Source organism: Nycticebus coucang, chromosome 4 (assembly GCF_027406575.1).
Source record: "Nycticebus coucang isolate mNycCou1 chromosome 4, mNycCou1.pri, whole genome shotgun sequence".
Classification (NCBI taxonomy): domain Eukaryota; kingdom Metazoa; phylum Chordata; class Mammalia; order Primates; family Lorisidae; genus Nycticebus; species Nycticebus coucang.
The window spans coordinates 100340707-100357135 of record NC_069783.1 but is presented as its reverse complement, the minus strand read 5'-3'; the positions used below and the strand labels follow the sequence as shown (position 1 = coordinate 100357135).

At 42.9% G+C, this 16429-nt stretch overlaps 1 protein-coding gene and 1 non-coding gene across 5 annotated transcripts in view; both read right to left on the bottom strand.

The window, feature by feature from the left end:
• NCK2 (NCK adaptor protein 2) overlaps window positions 1–16429 on the bottom strand; it is a 143060-nt gene that overhangs the window by 73061 nt on the left and 53570 nt on the right. For all 4 annotated transcript variants that reach the window (XM_053588616.1, XM_053588615.1, XM_053588618.1 and 1 more), the window contains one exon: window positions 4909–5094. The gene's annotated coding sequence lies outside the window, so the exon portion shown is untranslated. The remainder of the gene's footprint in view (window positions 1–4908; window positions 5095–16429) is intronic.
• On the bottom strand, window positions 5598–5704 carry LOC128585116 (U6 spliceosomal RNA). Its single transcript, XR_008379862.1, has one exon. It is a non-coding gene; the product is annotated as a U6 spliceosomal RNA (small nuclear RNA).

Sequence of the window (16429 nt, the reverse complement as noted above, 5' to 3'; positions counted from 1 at the left end):
ACTGCCAGGAGACTGTGGAATCGATGCGGCAATGTATTTTTTTTCTTAACAGCTGTCAATACTTATTGGGCAAATATTTAAGTAATTATCACAGATGTATCTACTATAAAAACAAGAGCCATCAAAGGCTGAGGTCATCTCTCAACAATCAGTACCCTGTAAGAAAAAAGCCCTGGTGTGTGGCAATAAGGAACAGGGCGGTCACCTCAGTTCTGGCAGAAACTCAGAAGCTACTTTGGGTCCTCAGATCGATCGACACCCACAGTAGCAGCTGCAGCCCCAGACTGACAGAGACTGAGCCAAAGTATGTGAAATGCCTTTCTAAACCAGCGATTTTCAACCAGGGCGCTGTGAGAGGATTTTAGGTGTGCCTCAAAAATTTCTGAAGATCATTAAACTATTTTCAAAAGAAGTTTAAGACACAGTAAGTATATTCTTTTTTTTTTTTTTTATCAACATAGTGTAAGTGTGCTTGGAAGTTTAATTTTTTTTTCTTTTTTTTTGCAGTTTTTGGCCAGGGCTGGGTTTGAACCCTCCACCTCCAGTATATGGAGCCAGCGCCCTACTCCTTGAGCCACAGGCACCACCCTACCATGGAAATCTATAAGTTCAAGTGTGCTGTGAGATAAAAAAAGGTTGAGAAACACCTAAACTGTCCTTGTGCGGGCAAAGTCAGCTACCTACAGTGTCCAAAATACCAAAAAGGCGGGACATGATAAAATAAGGAGCAAATTGAAGACGATTTTTTAAAATAAGTAATACTCTGGGAAATTTTTTTATTAAATCAATTGAGACTCATATGAAGATAAACAGCAAAACTTTACTACTATAAGAAATATTACTGGCTAGCATTTCTATGAATCCATGGAAGTGACAGGCTTAACTTCTCCTGTTCTCCTGCTCAATTAAACAGAGTCTCTGTGCGTCTGTATTGGGATGGAAATAGAAATCACCACACCAGTATCTTTCTACCTGTTAGGACACTTCTCTCCCAGAAAAGCCTCCAATGGAGCTTCCTAAGATAAAAACCCTTCAACACAGCGTACCCCTCACACTCCGACCTAGTAAGTTACAGCTGGCCTCTAACAACAGGGAATTACAGTCACTTCTCAAGTACACATGGGAGGATTTAAGCACACGATCTTATGAGTTTGTAAAAATAACAACTCTGGTGTGAAAGGAAGGGGGTTGTCACCACATTTTCCCCCAGTGTCCTCTCCCCAGAGGAGCCAGGGGCAGAGCCAGGAGGTTCCCAAGACTTTGCTCCTTATCTTCAATGGGGAGACAAGAATATAGGGCAGAAAAATGCACCACCTAGAAACAGGATCTCAGAGACCTCAGATGCCCCCACCCTCCTCATACTGCTCTTTCAGCCCAGCCCCAGGTGCCCCTCAGGGTAGCACAAAACAAACCTTGAGTGCCTAATAGCTGGGAAGGTCACCCGGGCAGACCTCCTGCCACCATTCTGCCAGACTAACACTGCTTTCATTTCTTCCCAACACACTGAATGATAAGGCTGACTAAACTGTCACTTTTCCAGATGTCACGTCAAAGACCATTAACCAAACAGCATGTGCCTGGTCCCCAGCCCAGTGTTGTTTAAGTGACCTGGTATCTCAGGGTTATCCAGCTAGTCCACCCACCTGCCCTGTGCCGAGATCCACTATATCTGTGTAAACAAATCCCCCCATTCCTAAAACTGATGCCAAACATAACACGCCCTGGCTTTTCCAGACTCCTCCCCAGAGAGTTAGTTTGTCCCTACCTTGGGTACCAGAGACAAGCTGTAAGAACCTCTACTACAGTGGTTATCATAATCCCAGGCTGCCAGGGTCCAGCCCCATTCCACAGACATGAGATAGCATACCTGGAACTACGTTTTCATTTTATCTTTTTCGTTTGTTTGTTTGTTTTTAATTACTAAAATAGTCACTGCAAAAAAAAAACAACAGCAGCCACCTAGAATACAGTTGGCACTCACAATAGATATTTATTGATTACATGAATTGCTGCACCTCATGGTTTTCCAAATGAACATTTTTCTAAACACAAAAGTAAACTTTAACAGGTAAGCCAAGGTTTTGTGTGGATCTCATAAACCCATGAAATAAAGTAATCCTCTAGAATTAAATGGGTATGGGTATTTTTGTTAGCATGTTTTCACATGCTACGTGTGGTTCCTCACACGCGGTCCTAGCTGTGTGAGGCACGTGTGCTGGGTACAGGAGCAAGAACGCACACACAACTCCTGCCCCCCAGCCCCCCACCCTGCCTAACTACCTTTTGAATGAAACCAACAACAACTTCAGGGCTGCTAAAGTCACTGATGATCAAGAACCTTCTAAAGAAGTTGTGTCAGATTCTGATACTAATGAATTATTAATAAATTCTGATGATCAGATCTGAGGATCCGTAATTTCTGGCCTATATTCCATTCCCTTGAAATCTGACAAACAGATTGATATGTGACTCGGTCTAAAAAGGTTCCACTTCAATGACTTTTTTTTTTTTTTTTAACAGAGTTATCCTGGGCTTGAAAAGAGTGTTCTTATGTAACAAAAAGCTCCTAGGACAGGAATGGAAACACCCCAATGTGCTTGTCTTGCACAAGTCTAGAACAGAGAAATGGGAGTGCCCCATGAACGCAGGAGGGGATTCAGAGCTACCAGGGCCAAAAACACCCTGAGGCAGGCAGGGCCAGGACCCTACAGTATAGGGGAGGGAGAAAGGAGACAGGTATGGAACCAGGCTGCCAAATATGAACACCAAGCTCTCCATTCCAAACCAGGACCCAGCTCCTGAAATCATAATGAACAACTCTCTAATTAGATAGAACCACGTGTTATTTTCTCCAAAAGAATCATAAAAGATAACAAGGCAGAAACACTAAGACACTTAATCCTATCCTTATGAAATACTACATATTAATTTGGTATTGTTATAAATATATTTCAAAAGGAAGGATAACTAAAATCAAAAATGTTTCAAAAGGCCAGGTGTGGTGGCTCACCCATATAATCCTAGCACTCTTGGAGGCCAAGGCGGGTAGATCTCTTAAGCTCAGGAGTTTGATACCAGTCTAAAAAAGAGCGAGACCCCATCTCTACTAAAAAATAGAAAAACTAGCTGGGCATGGTGGCAGACACCTATATTCTTAGCTACTTGGGAGGCTGAGGCAAGAGGATCACTTGACCCCAAGAGTTTGAGGTTGCTGTGAGCTACAACGGCACCACCGCACACTCTACCCAGGTTGACAGAGTGAGACTCTGTCTCAAAAAAAAAAAAAAAAAAAAAGTTCTGAAGATTTTTTTTTTTTTAAGTGGTCAAGGAGAAAGAGCACATTCATGAAGTTTTTTTGTAGTAGTAGTAGTAGTAGTAGACCATGTAAAAGGAAATTTTAATTTATATTAAAGTAGTAAATTTATAGAAACCATCATACCAAGAGATTTCACAGTCCCCCATTACAGATTTAAGAATACTGGGCAGCGCCTGTGGCTCAGTGAGTAGGGCGCCGGCCCCATATGCCGAGGGCGGAGGGTTCAAACCCAGCCCCGGCCAAACTGCAACAAAAAAATAGCCGGGCGCTGTGGCGGGCGCCTGTAGTCCCAGCTGCTCAGGAGGCTGAGGCAAGAGAATCGCTTAAGCCCAGGAGTTGGAGGTTGCTGTGAGCTGTGTAAGGCCACGGCACTCTACCGAGGGCCATAAAGTGAGACTCTGTCTCTACAAAAAAATAAATAAATAAATAAATAAAGAATACTTAAAAGTTTGTAAATAGTGGAAGCAAATTATGGTTTCTAAAGAGAGTGTACTGGGTGTTATTCCCACAATTCCTTCTGAGACAAAGCTCTGGAGGTGAAGCTGTACCTTCTTATAAAGCACTTTCTACTGCCCGGTGAGACAGAACATCAAAATTAAGTGGATCACGGACAGTAACTCCTATCTTCAATCAAATGGCCCAAGGCTGGGTGTGGTAGCTCATGCCTATAATCCTAGCACTCTGGGGTGCTAAGGTGGGTGGACTGCCCCAGCTCAGGAGTTCCAGATCAACCTGGAACCCGAGCAAGAGTAAATCCCCCATCTCTATTAAAAATAGAAAAAAAATAAAATAAAACTACCCAGACATTGCGGCAAATGCCTATAGTCCCAGCTACTTGGGAGGCTGAGGCTAGAAAATCACTTGAGCCCAAGAGTTTGAGGTTGCTGTGGGCTATGACACCATAGCACTCTACCAAGGGCGACATTGAGACACTGTCTCAAAAAAAAAAAAAAAAAAATCAAATGGCCCAAACTATTTATTTTTATTAAGGCTAAGACATATTTCTGTTACACCGTGACATACTTTTGTCCACTATCTGTTCTTATAGTACCCCTGGATCCCAGAAGCCACATGTTGCATTAGTTACGATTATAAGGTAGGTAGCACATAGGAGATTTTTTATACAAACAGGTAAAACCTTTCTGAGAATCCTATATCTATTTGCAACTGTTTTGATGTAGACTTATCTTCTTAGCATCAAGGCTGGAATCAAACCTTTGCTAGACAGAAAGCACCTCCAAAGCGGTTCTTCTTTATCTTTGTACTCCCTGCCCCACTACAGCTCACAGGAGGGCTGATCCAGCGCGTATTCAGGAACCATGCAGTGGGCAGGATTTGCTGAGCGCCACACCATCTTATAGGTTTATCCTTGCCCACCACTCTGCCTACTTCTTGCCAAAACCATCACTTGCTATAAAGCAGGAACACGGATAATTTAATTTTGAACCAGGCCCTTGAAAGCTTACATTTCATGGGGTTCAATAACTCAGGGCTACATTTTTTTTACTCTTCTAAAACCTACTGTCCAAATGAGGCATGTGAGGCAAACACGGCAACTTCTTCTGATTTCAAGCAGAACGCTGCAGACTTACCTTTGGCACACAGGTATGAGAGGTGACCAGCAAAATGCAGAACTCTTCAAAAAGATGAATTTTTCAGCTGATCACACCTCTGAAGTTACAAAGCTACAGGAATTCTCCAAATTCTCAAATCCAGCTCAAACCTCAGCAGAGAATTATAATCGGGGACATCACTCGTACAAGAGGAACACATGAAATCTATAAAAACACAAAAAGAAGCATGGATCTAGGTATGCTTGCTTGCTTGACTTTAGCAACCATTTTTAAAAATAACTAGTTATTTGCCTGAAACCGACATTTTTTAAATTTCAGATTAATATGAGGGTACAATGTTTAGCTTACGTTGTTTTCATTTCTAAGGTAAAGTTCAAGTTGTAGTTGAGACCCTCACATTGTGCACATTAGGTGAGGTCCCGCCAATCACCTTCCTTTTCCCCTCTCCCTCTCCCCCCCCACCACTACTTGTGTTTTATCTTTCATGTGGCCGTGTAGTTGTTTATATATTGGTTTCATATTAGTATTGAGTACACTGGATACATTTTTTCCATTCTTGAAATACTTTACTAAGAAGAATGTGTTTCAACTCCAGGTAAACACAAAAGATGTAAAGTCTCCATCTTTGTTATGGCTGAATAGTACTCCATGGTACACATATACCGGTTTGTTAATCCGTTCATAGGTTGATGGGCACTTGGGTTGCTAAAATTATGGAATGATTCATGAATTTGCATGTCATCCTTGCACAGAGGCCATGCAAATCTTCTCTGTATTGTTCCAATTTTAGTATATGTGCTAATGAAGTGAGCACTGAATCCAACATTTTCAATACACCCTAGGAAAAAAAGATACTTTGTGTCTGAAGACCTCTCCCTACCTTTCCCACCTACCTCCCCTGGCAAGCACTACAGGGGGGCTGGGGAGACACCCACACACTTTGGGGACAAGCTGGCAATAATCCAGGGAACTGAGCTCCTGAGTCCTTTCCAGCCCTCCTCCTCCCACCAACAACCCACACCCTTTGAAGCCTGCCCCAAAAGACAGGGAGGTTGCCAGAGGGAAGGACAAGAGTTGGCAGCTTAATTAGGAAGAAGAATTGCAGAGAGCACGGTTGTTTAGAGACCCATTCCTCTCTTGGAGGTCTCCTGCACTGGCCATTTACTAAGAGAGGCCACCAACTGGACCCATCATCTTAGGCCAAAACCATCCCCCACTCCCTACCTAGGAAATCAGAAACTAACACTCCCAAACCAGAGAAGTTAAGAGAAAAGAAGGCTGACAAAGGAGGCTCCTGGTGTGGAGAGCTTGCTGCTGCAAATATTTTCTGTCTCCAACTAACCTTTCTGAGGGGACCCTGAAGCACTCTGTGGACTCCGAGTTCAATGACATTTTTAATCACATTTCAAACCCAGTGGGGATCTGTCTTGACAGTTCACTCAGAGAAGATCTATTAATTTATCCCTCGCATGATTATGATCCAAAATGTTAAATACCCCTTAGAAAAAAATCGAATTCTATTTTAGTAAAAAAAGATAATTCAATAGGCCTATCATAAAAATGTTATAAGGCAAGTTCATAAATTTTGATTTAAAATTAATTCCTCTTTATGTATTCTCTAGCATTATTTTAAAGGCTGCAAGATTTTAAAATATATATGATTTATTGCAAGGGCAAGGTGATGACTGAACACAATGGGAATGCTAGATCTGGGCCAGAAGATGTTAAGCGCACACCAGGAAAATCACCCTTCTCTCTGCTAAGTGTTTACAATAAAACAACAAGTTTGCTCGAAATGGAAATGTCAGGGTTGGACTCAGGTCTCAACTGAGGGTTCTTGTTTCTCCCATTGACGTTACTGACCCTGTCCGCACCACTTACTGAATGTGGCCACCAACACAAAGTGATAATGCGGGGCAGCTGTGCCCCTGAGCACCACGTCTATAGTTGTATTTTTGGACATACGTTGTATTTTAAAAATTTTAACAGGAGAGTGAATTTGCCTGGAGTCAGACTTCCCTAGGCCAGTGCTGGGGAGGTGTTTGTACAGCTGTATGGTCTATCCTGATTCGGGCCTCCCTCAGTGTACATGGTATGCTCATCGGGGCCATTTAATCTTTCCAATAACCTTCCAGGATAGATACTAACACCAAAATGAGATGTTGACTTTCTCAGGGACACAAAAGGTTTTCCTTAATAGACTTTAAGAGTTAGGAACTCACTCAGGTAAAACATCAAATGCAGTGAGTGGTCTTTGCACACCCCTAGTCTCTTCTGCACACACCAAAAAGACACCCATCACTCCAAAAGAGGCCCAATGCTTCAAAGAGCTTATCGGCTAGCCCCAAGCAAAAGAAAAAAAAAAAGTTTGGAACCAAAGTCCTTTTATACTCGGCGTAGTGGACAAGTCTGAACACAGTGCCTGCAAGCAGAATCAGCACAGGGAAGACCAGACAGAAGGGAGCAGGGCTGGGAACTAATGGAATCACGCCAATGAAAGTGGAGCTGTTTAAAATCCATTTAAAGGTGCCAGTGGCCATCTGGGTTTCAAGTGTGAAAAACGAAGGTTTCAGCGCTTTCCTTGAGAAAAGCACTCCATTGGCAAACTGTCAATGGATGAAGCATGCACCTTAAATAAACACAGTGATCAAAACCTCCCTCTTTACAGGTTTAAATGAAGTCTGCCCACTGCCTATGTTTAATGTGGAGCTGTTGCCTTATTTAAAACCTCTGTTAAGGAAGAACATTTCAAATCAAGTCTTAATTACAGCCTGGGATCTCAATCCACCAGGAAAGCACACACTTTTGCACAAAATCCTGTATCAGCCTGCAAGATAAACACCCACAAGGTCACCTGGACTACAGAAAGCCCTACACCAAAGAATTCATTCAAGGATTTTCTACCCAGACAGCTGCAGGCAGATAGGAATAAATGGAAGGGGTGGGCACTTTTCTTTAAAAACCGTCCACTACCACTATGTGCATCTCTCCATAGAAATTAAAAAAAAAAATTAATGGGGGTGGTATTGAGGGCCAGAAAGTAACTAACATAGGTATCTCTTCACTTTAACTTGGATCATTAATAATACAAAATTTTACTGCTGCAAAATCCAATCGATTAATCGATTAACTTTTGAGTTTTTCTCTTTTTTTTCTTTCTTTCAAATTAAAGCCACAACCTGAGGCTCCCTGCAGTCTTTTCAGAGGTGTTCAAAGGCAGCACCGGGCAAGTATGATGGCACACACAGGGGACGCTGCCTGTCCCAGGTGTAGGGCTGGCTACCAAGGCATCCCCATGCAAGCTGTGCAAGCCCCTTCTACATTCCCAGCACCTGCCAATGCGGGGTACAATGTCTTCTGTTGGTGCTTCCCTCCTTCCGAGTCTGAGAGGGAGGTCAAGTGCTGAGGCCCATGACTAACAGGAGTCCAAGGCCCCATGTGTCTGTCTTGTTGGCACAGAATCGCTGGACACTGTTCCTCTACCTGCCTTAGAGCTGGCCTATTTGCCAGGACAACTGAAATCATCAGAAGGATGAAGTCAGCCTTCAGAAAGCTCAGGGGACCTCACCTGTCCTACTTTCAGACCAACAGGAACAGAAAGACAGGCAGGAGAGGAACACGCACTGGTCACCGTGAGACTCTCCCCGCAGCTTTGCCTCTCCACTGGACTCATCAATCTTCACAGCAACCCTCACGGTTAAAGCCCACCATTCAGCTCAGGAACCAAACCACCACATGTCCCCCAGCCAAAATCTGAAGGCACGTTTGTCCGAAGTTAAAGCCAGAGTGTTCTTTCTGGCAAAGATCACCAGAGACGGGGAAGAACCATGACACCTAGCAAATAATGTGTGTTTCTGCCATCTGTCTAGGTATCTGCCACCCCAGGAGGCCAGCTCCAACCTCCCAAATCAGGCAGGGGCTGTGTCAGGCTGTGCCAGCAAGAAAGCCCATGAACACACACACCACCTTCATTTTCAAAGGTCCTGTTTCTCTGAGATGTCAGTGTGGTGAAAAAAGGTGAAAAGATTTGTCAATGCAATCTTGATTAGTGACGGGCACAACCAGACTCTGGTACAAAACATAACCAAATCTTTTTCTATGTGACACACATCAGGGACCTGCCCCAGACCTGTAGTCTATTGACAGAGCTAAAGGCAATCGTCTTTTTTTTTTCTTTTATTTAGAAAGAAAAAAGTACAGGATCAATATAGGCCTCGGCACTCTCAAACGCCCCATTTTGCCCTTTCTCCCCTGCCCCCACCCCACCTCACCCAGCCAGGCGGGCAGTGGCCTGCAGGCGATCTCCAGCTCAAAATGAAGAGAGAGGCATCAGTGCCTGCCCAGAGCAGCATGGGGTTAGGCCATCTAGGGGACCGCTGGCAGGACGAGCTATATTTCATTCCTACTGAACTACTTGGAAGAAAACCTTATTCAAGTGAGGAAAATGCTGGCTTCAGACACTGAACAAAGCTGCACAAGTCTCCTTGAGTGGTTTGGCTGAAGTTCAACCCATGTGGACTGACACTGAGCAGCTTAGATGTGTTTATCAATCCGAAACTCAAAGGCTTCCAAGGAGATGACCTCAGCTGTCTCTTATCATCCTGCGCGCGGTGGTTCCCAGGCTGGGCTCGGAGATGACTGAAGTCCACAAGCTGGTTTCAGCATTGCAAAAAGCTGCACTGAATTCAGTACTTTTTACTCAAGATACAGCTGTCCTGGAAAGGAAAAACACCAAGTTTCTTCACACCAGGCTGGAATTATTTTAATTCTAAATTAGGAATGCTACTTATTGATTGGAAGTTGACTAATAAAAATAGGAAGGAAAAAAATACTAATTTCTAACTCTTATACAGATGCAGAGTCATTGAGGTGGGTGTTTGGGGGAGAAAGGTAACTGGTCAGATTTTAAGCTGACAAGTTCTATGTTCTGGAGTAATGATTTCTGCCTTCAGATACTCTAGGACTGAGAAAAGGAAGAACCTGCAAGTGACAGGCCAAACACATATGATGAGAATCAAAATAAGGATCAAGATAAGGAGGATGGCAGGGCTGCAGGCTGGACTCAGCCACCATCCCAGGTGCTCTGCCCCAATCCTGTATTTCCTATATTTTTGGAATGGGACTTAGAATTATGAAAAATAGATGCAGTGCCAAAAATTCATCAAAGCTGATCTAAAATAATCCAAGAAAGTCATAATGCAAACCTTAACAGGATGCAGGGCATGATGGCTCACTCCTGAAATCCTAGCACCCTGGGAGGCCAAGGCAGGTAGATCACCTGACCTCTGGAGTTCAGACCAGCCTGAGCAAAATCGAGGCCCTGTCTCTACTAAAAATAGAAAAAAGTAGCTGGGCATGGTGATGGACACCTGTAGCCCTACCTACTCCAAAGGCTGAAGCAAGAGGATCACTCGAGCCCAAGAGTTTGAGGTTGCTGTGAGCTAGGATGCCATAGCACTCTTTACTCAGGGCACAGGGTGAGACTCTGTCTCAAAAAAAAAAAAAAAGAAAGAAAGAAAAGAAAAGAAAAAAAAATAGCTTAATGTGAGTTTAAATTTTACAGTCTGCTGTCTATAAATCCTAAAGTATTGGGATTTGATTAGTAACATGATTTCCAAAGGTTTGTAAAGAATTTTGTTTAACATATTTAACGGTAGCCTTTTAACATACAAAATCATCGCTCCATCCTCCAAAACGTCTGTTGGGTGTTTCTCTAAGACCTGTCCACTAGCCCAAACCACCAGGAGCTTCCATAATCAGCATAAAAGCCTTGCTCACTGCCGTAACTAGACAAGCTGATTACATACAGCATATTTCACAGGTTCACCAGCATTCTCTACTCAGCATCGGCAGAATTTATTCACTGCCTATGTAGGTGACAAGACCAATAAAAAGCATGCTGACAAACATAAACTTTAAACACTACAATGCACTATTGAATACAAGCTGAGCAAACCTCATTTCTTTAAGGAGAGAGAGGGAAGAGTGGAAGGCAGGCAGGGGAGAAGTCTGTTTCTCCCTCTTTCTTTCCCTCACACACAGATTTTTTTTCTTTTTAAACAGTACCTTGAAATGCAGGCCAGAGGGCTAGACACAAGCGATCGTTAACAGGGGTCACAACTAATAAATGTATGGCGTAGAATCAGGAGTGATCCATGTGATTTTACTTTTGGTTAATTTTGTAACATTTGAACTTTTCTCATGAAGACCAGCTATTAGATTAAACTCCACACTCTCCTCACATCCATGCCTGCATCCTTTTCTCAGCGGAGGCCAAGAGTGAACATGGGGGTGGCTCTTCCCTGTCACATGCAAGCCCCCTGCCCTCTAGTCACCACAGATCTCCATTGCTGAAAGAGCAGCCCGGTGCCTCTGCCTGGAAAGGCCTCTTCCCTCAGAGCCAGGTGAAATCCCGCCCTCATTCAGGAAGGTCCCCAAAATCCCCCTCGCACAGGAAGCCTTCCCAGATGGCTCTGGGTTCAGTGTTGCCTTCTGGGTGCCCTTAGTGCCTTCCAGTACTTGTCACACCCTGCGGTCTTCTGTTCCCCCCAAATCATTGTGTTGAAGTCCCAAGCCCCAGTACTTTAGCATCTGACTATACTTGAAGGTAAGGTCTATAAAGAAGTGATTAAGTCAAAATGAAGAACTTAGGGTGGAACCCTAATCCAAAAGGACTGTTGTTCTTTTAAAAAGAGGAAGAGACATGGGCAGCGCCTGTGGCTCAAAGGAGTAGGGCACCGGCCCCATATACCTGAGGTGGCGGGTTCAAACCCAACCCCCGCCAAAAACTGCAAAAAAAAAAAAAAAAAAAAAGCAAGAGACAGCTGAAGTGTGCACACAAAGACAAGCCCATTCAAAACCACAGCAAGAAGGCAGCGATCTGCAAGCCAACGAGAAAGGCCCCAGCAAACAACTAATCTTGTAAGTACCTTGATCTTGGACCTCAGGCCTCCAGAATTGTGAGAGAAGAAAAGTCTGTTGTGCGAGTCCCTCAGTCTGTGGTACTTTGTCATGGCACCCTGAGTCTTTCATGACAGTGTCAACCCTGAAGACTCAAGACACATGACACATTCAACAGGAACTTGAAAAACGTTTCTGAGCAAATACCAGTGAATGGAGAGACCCAGTCAAAGCCACCAGAAGACCCACGCTGCCCCTCCCAGCTCCTTCTCTCAGCAAAAAAGAACAGATTCTCTGGTTTTTCATACCTATTCACTTTTCAAAACCCAGTTTAGGCACTGCCGCCTCTGTGACTATGGGCTTCTAGGCAGAAACTTTAGCCCTCCCTTCCCTGCACAAAGCCCTAGAGCCTGTAGCATCCAACACATTGCAACATAACCAGAGTATTTTGCATTTTAATGGTGATGCTTCACGATGTGCAAAAGTACTCAGTCATCCAACCTGGACCTCAACAATTACAGACATATAGCCGCCACCACCACCACCACCACCACCCCCATTAGGTGATAAAGATAATTACAGGCCAAAATCAACCTGCCCATAAATACTTCAGGGCGTATCCTACAGATAAGCACAACTCCATTATCACACATAAAGTAATTGATTCATTAAAATAAATCTCGCATCTAAGTTAGTGTCCCAATTTTCTTAGCTATCTCATAAATGTCTTTCTATAGCTGATTTCTTTGAATCGGAATCCAAATCATGTCCACAAATCATAATTTCTTGTTCTCAAAGCACTTTAAATCTACTTTCATGACAATGGTTGATACAGGGTGTGATCTGTCCTACAGAGGCATTCTGCCTTGCTGGTGCTCTTCACATGTCCCCCCCATTCCTGCATTTCCGGGATACTGACCGTTAGTCCTGGGGACTCCTTAGGTGGGAGACTCTCAACGTCTCCACAGCAGGGCCCTGACCATGTGCTGGGCACTGAGAGCGCCCCAATTAATCCATGATTTAGTAAATGAAACAACAAATTAGAAGCGCTACTGGATCAATGAGCAGTGAGTGTCACCCCCTCCCTTCCCCTTTCCAAGGCTCACATTTCCAAATGAGATTTTCCATAGGGACCTTCTAGAACGGAAAGCCTCAATCTAGTTTTCCAACTGGGAACAGGTATATGAAACTTAAGGCTAAAAATTACAAAATCATCTCAAAGCACTGAATGATGTTATGTTCTGTTTTTAAGAAAACTATTTCCTGGTTAGGCATGGTGGCTCACACGTGTAATCCTAGCACCCTGGGAGGCGAGACGAAAGGACTGCTTGAGTGCTGGAGTTCAAGAGTAAAGACCTCATCTCTACTAAAAATAGAAAAATTAGCCAAGTGTGGTGGCGAGCACCTTAGTTCCAACTACTCATAATGCTGAAGCAGGAGGATCACTTGAACTCAGGAGTTTGAGGTTGATGTGAGCTACGCTGACACAAGAGTACTCTAGCCTGGGCAACAGAGCAAGACTCTGTCTCAAAAAAAGAAAAGAAAACTATTTAAAAAAAATAACTGCCTTGTGGGTCAAATCAGCCAATGCAAGGGGCTCAGGACTGCCTGGCACAAGTCAACCCACTCTACACAGGCTGGCGTCACTAGGAACCAGTGCTCCTCAAACCACCCTAGGAAGCACATATTTTATGCCCCCAAGGCACCCCACAGAGAAACATGATGCCGTTTTAAACTTAAATTATATACAGATGTTTGTGTGCCACCAAACATTTTTTTTCCCTGTGTTTTTTCTATGAAGGAGAAGTATGTTTTTTCTACCAAGAACCCTTGTACTATCTCATATAGACTTCAGGGTTCTCCCTTAGCTCAGAGTTAATCAAATCAGAAACCTGAAAACCTTTATTTCCCCTCCCCTCCAAGTAGAGCACCTGGGTATTACTTTAGAACCACATATTAATTTTAGAGAGAACGCTAAACATGAGCAGCCTACACTCAGGCACCACAAGACTGAAATGGCAGCACCGTTCTGGTCAGGGCTGGGCCCTCATTAACTCAGGATTAAACTGCTGGGTCCCCTAGGGTCAAAACCTTTATTTCCCTGCCCTTCAAGTAGAGCCCCTGGGTATTATTTTAGAACCACATATTAATTTTAGAGAAAATTCTAAATATGAGCGCCATTCTGGTCAGGGCCAGGCTCTGGGCTCTCAACTCCAGATTAAACTGCTGGGTCCCCAACAGTGCCAGCTGCAAGGGCTGATGCAAACTTCAGTATTTTAGGGACTCAGAGTCTTACTCAGACTCTACCTCTGTTCCAGATTGTATCATTGGTCTTTTAAGAACTCACAACAGGACTCTCAGCAGCAAGGTGCAAGATAACAATTTTTACAACAAGTATTCAAAGATACGGGCTAAAAAAGACCAACACTGACACCACCTCATGACCTTTGTTACTCAGGAAGTCCCAGGGAGTGGAGAGAACCACCTACGTCTGGAGGAAAAGGTTGAGAAAGAGTTTGTAGAAAGGTTGTTTGTAGTCTCTGATAAACACTGAATCAACTTGATTCTTTCCCCCATTCTTGAGTGGCAGCAATGTTTGCCTAGCTAGTATTCCATGATTTATTCCATAAAATTCCATCAAATGTAAATTTAAAATTTCCCATTTAAAAAGAGGCTAAAAAAAAATACAGAAACAAGCAAAGTGTCCATTGATAGATGAATACATTAAGAAAATGTCATACATCTTTGTGCATACATACACACACAGGAATATTTTTCTGTCCTAATATAAAAAAGAAAATCCTGCCATTTGTGATGACATGGATGAACCTGGAGGACATTATGTTCAGTGAAATCAGCCAGACACAGAAAAACAAATACTGTAGCATTTCACTTTTATGTAGAAGCTAAGAAAGTCAAATTTGTAGACCTAGAGAGTAGAATTGTGGTTATGAGGGTTTGGAGAGGGAAATGGGAGGATTTGGGTCAGTAGGTACAAAATTTCATTTATAAAATGAGTATGTTCTGGAGATTTAATCTTAGCCTTTTTTAATTTAAAAAAATAAGTGAAATTTTAAAAGGCTAATTGTTTTAAAATTTTAATTATAAAATTGATGACTATCCCAATGGAATAAAAATTCTAGTATCACTGATTTTAAAGTATTTTTAATGTAGTTAAACATCCCTAAAATTGTCAAAATATGTTCACCCACATTCTCCTCAAATGCTTTGAGAATTCCGTGCCTTGTGTCTGCCACTTCTCCCCTCACCAGGAACAACTTTGCCTCTCCAGCTTCCCAATGATACCGCCCAACCAAATCCGACTTATCTTTCAGGAATGAGCTCAGACGTGATCTCTTATGGATGACTGACCTCCATCCCTGTAGAAATCACTATTTTTGTAAAATCATAAACTCTCATTTGCATGGCTCTCCCAATAGGAGGAGCTCCAGGAAGGAACGCTAACTTTTTTTTGTCCTGATAAAAGACACCCTCTGGATAAAATACTCTTTTTACACATTTACCATTCAACAAACCTTCCCTACTTTAGTTACACCTGCAAGATCTGCTGGGTTCACCCATACTCTGTAGTGCGTAGTGCCACGTCAGGCCCAGAATGCTCATCTTCCAGTTTTCACTCCATGAGACCCGACTCCCTTAGACAAGTGAGCCTTTGAACCAGCCCAGAAATATTAACATGGATCCTCAAATACAGAGAACAATGTAACGATGACAAAACCCAATGATAGCTCCATTTACAGACCCTATTTCTCAATTTCAAGGCCATAAATTTAGTATTCTTATTTCATTTAATAACTAAATTAAGCAGTGAAGCAGAACAATTCACAATTGTAAAGACACGGCAACAACTCAAGTACCCACCAATACGTGGATGGATTAATAAAATGTGGTACATGCATACTATGGAGTACCACTCAGCCAAAAAAAGGTCATCTAGTATGGTTTTGGACAATCCTGTGGGAACTAGAAACCATTCTTCCAGGTGAAACATCACAAGAATGGAGAAACAAACATATACTGAATACCAAATTGGAACTAATCAAGAACACTTAAATGCACATAAAAGAAAACCTCCATGGAAATCAAGCTAGCAGGAAGGGGAGAAAGAGATGGGTGAATTCACAGCTATTGGGTACCGAGCACACACTATCTCGGTAAAGGGCACACGCATATGTATAATTTTGACTCACTCTGTATAAAAACGAAGCATGTAAACAAAACATGTACCCCCTAATATTCTGAAAGTTTAAAAAAATTAAGCATTGAGCCAATGAGTGGAAGTAAATCAAAGAGTGCTTCGAAATTCTACAGCTCAAAGACATATATGTGACTTCCTAGGGCAGCTGCCCAATTAATGCCATCCACAAAGCCATTCAAATACTGTGTCTGGGCTGAAATCCAATTAAGTCATTTCTGTCTGAATATCCCCAAAGAGCCTCCTGCTGAGCTCAAAGTGGAAATAATCATAAATGCCAGATTAGCTGTGTAAGCACTTCCAAAGCCGAAACCAGACAAGAGCACCCAAATCTACATGCCTGGCCTTTCAGCTGGGCAAAAGGAAAGAAAAAACGTTTCAGCAACCATCTGGCAGAAAGTCAAACCCGTTTCCTTGCCCAGC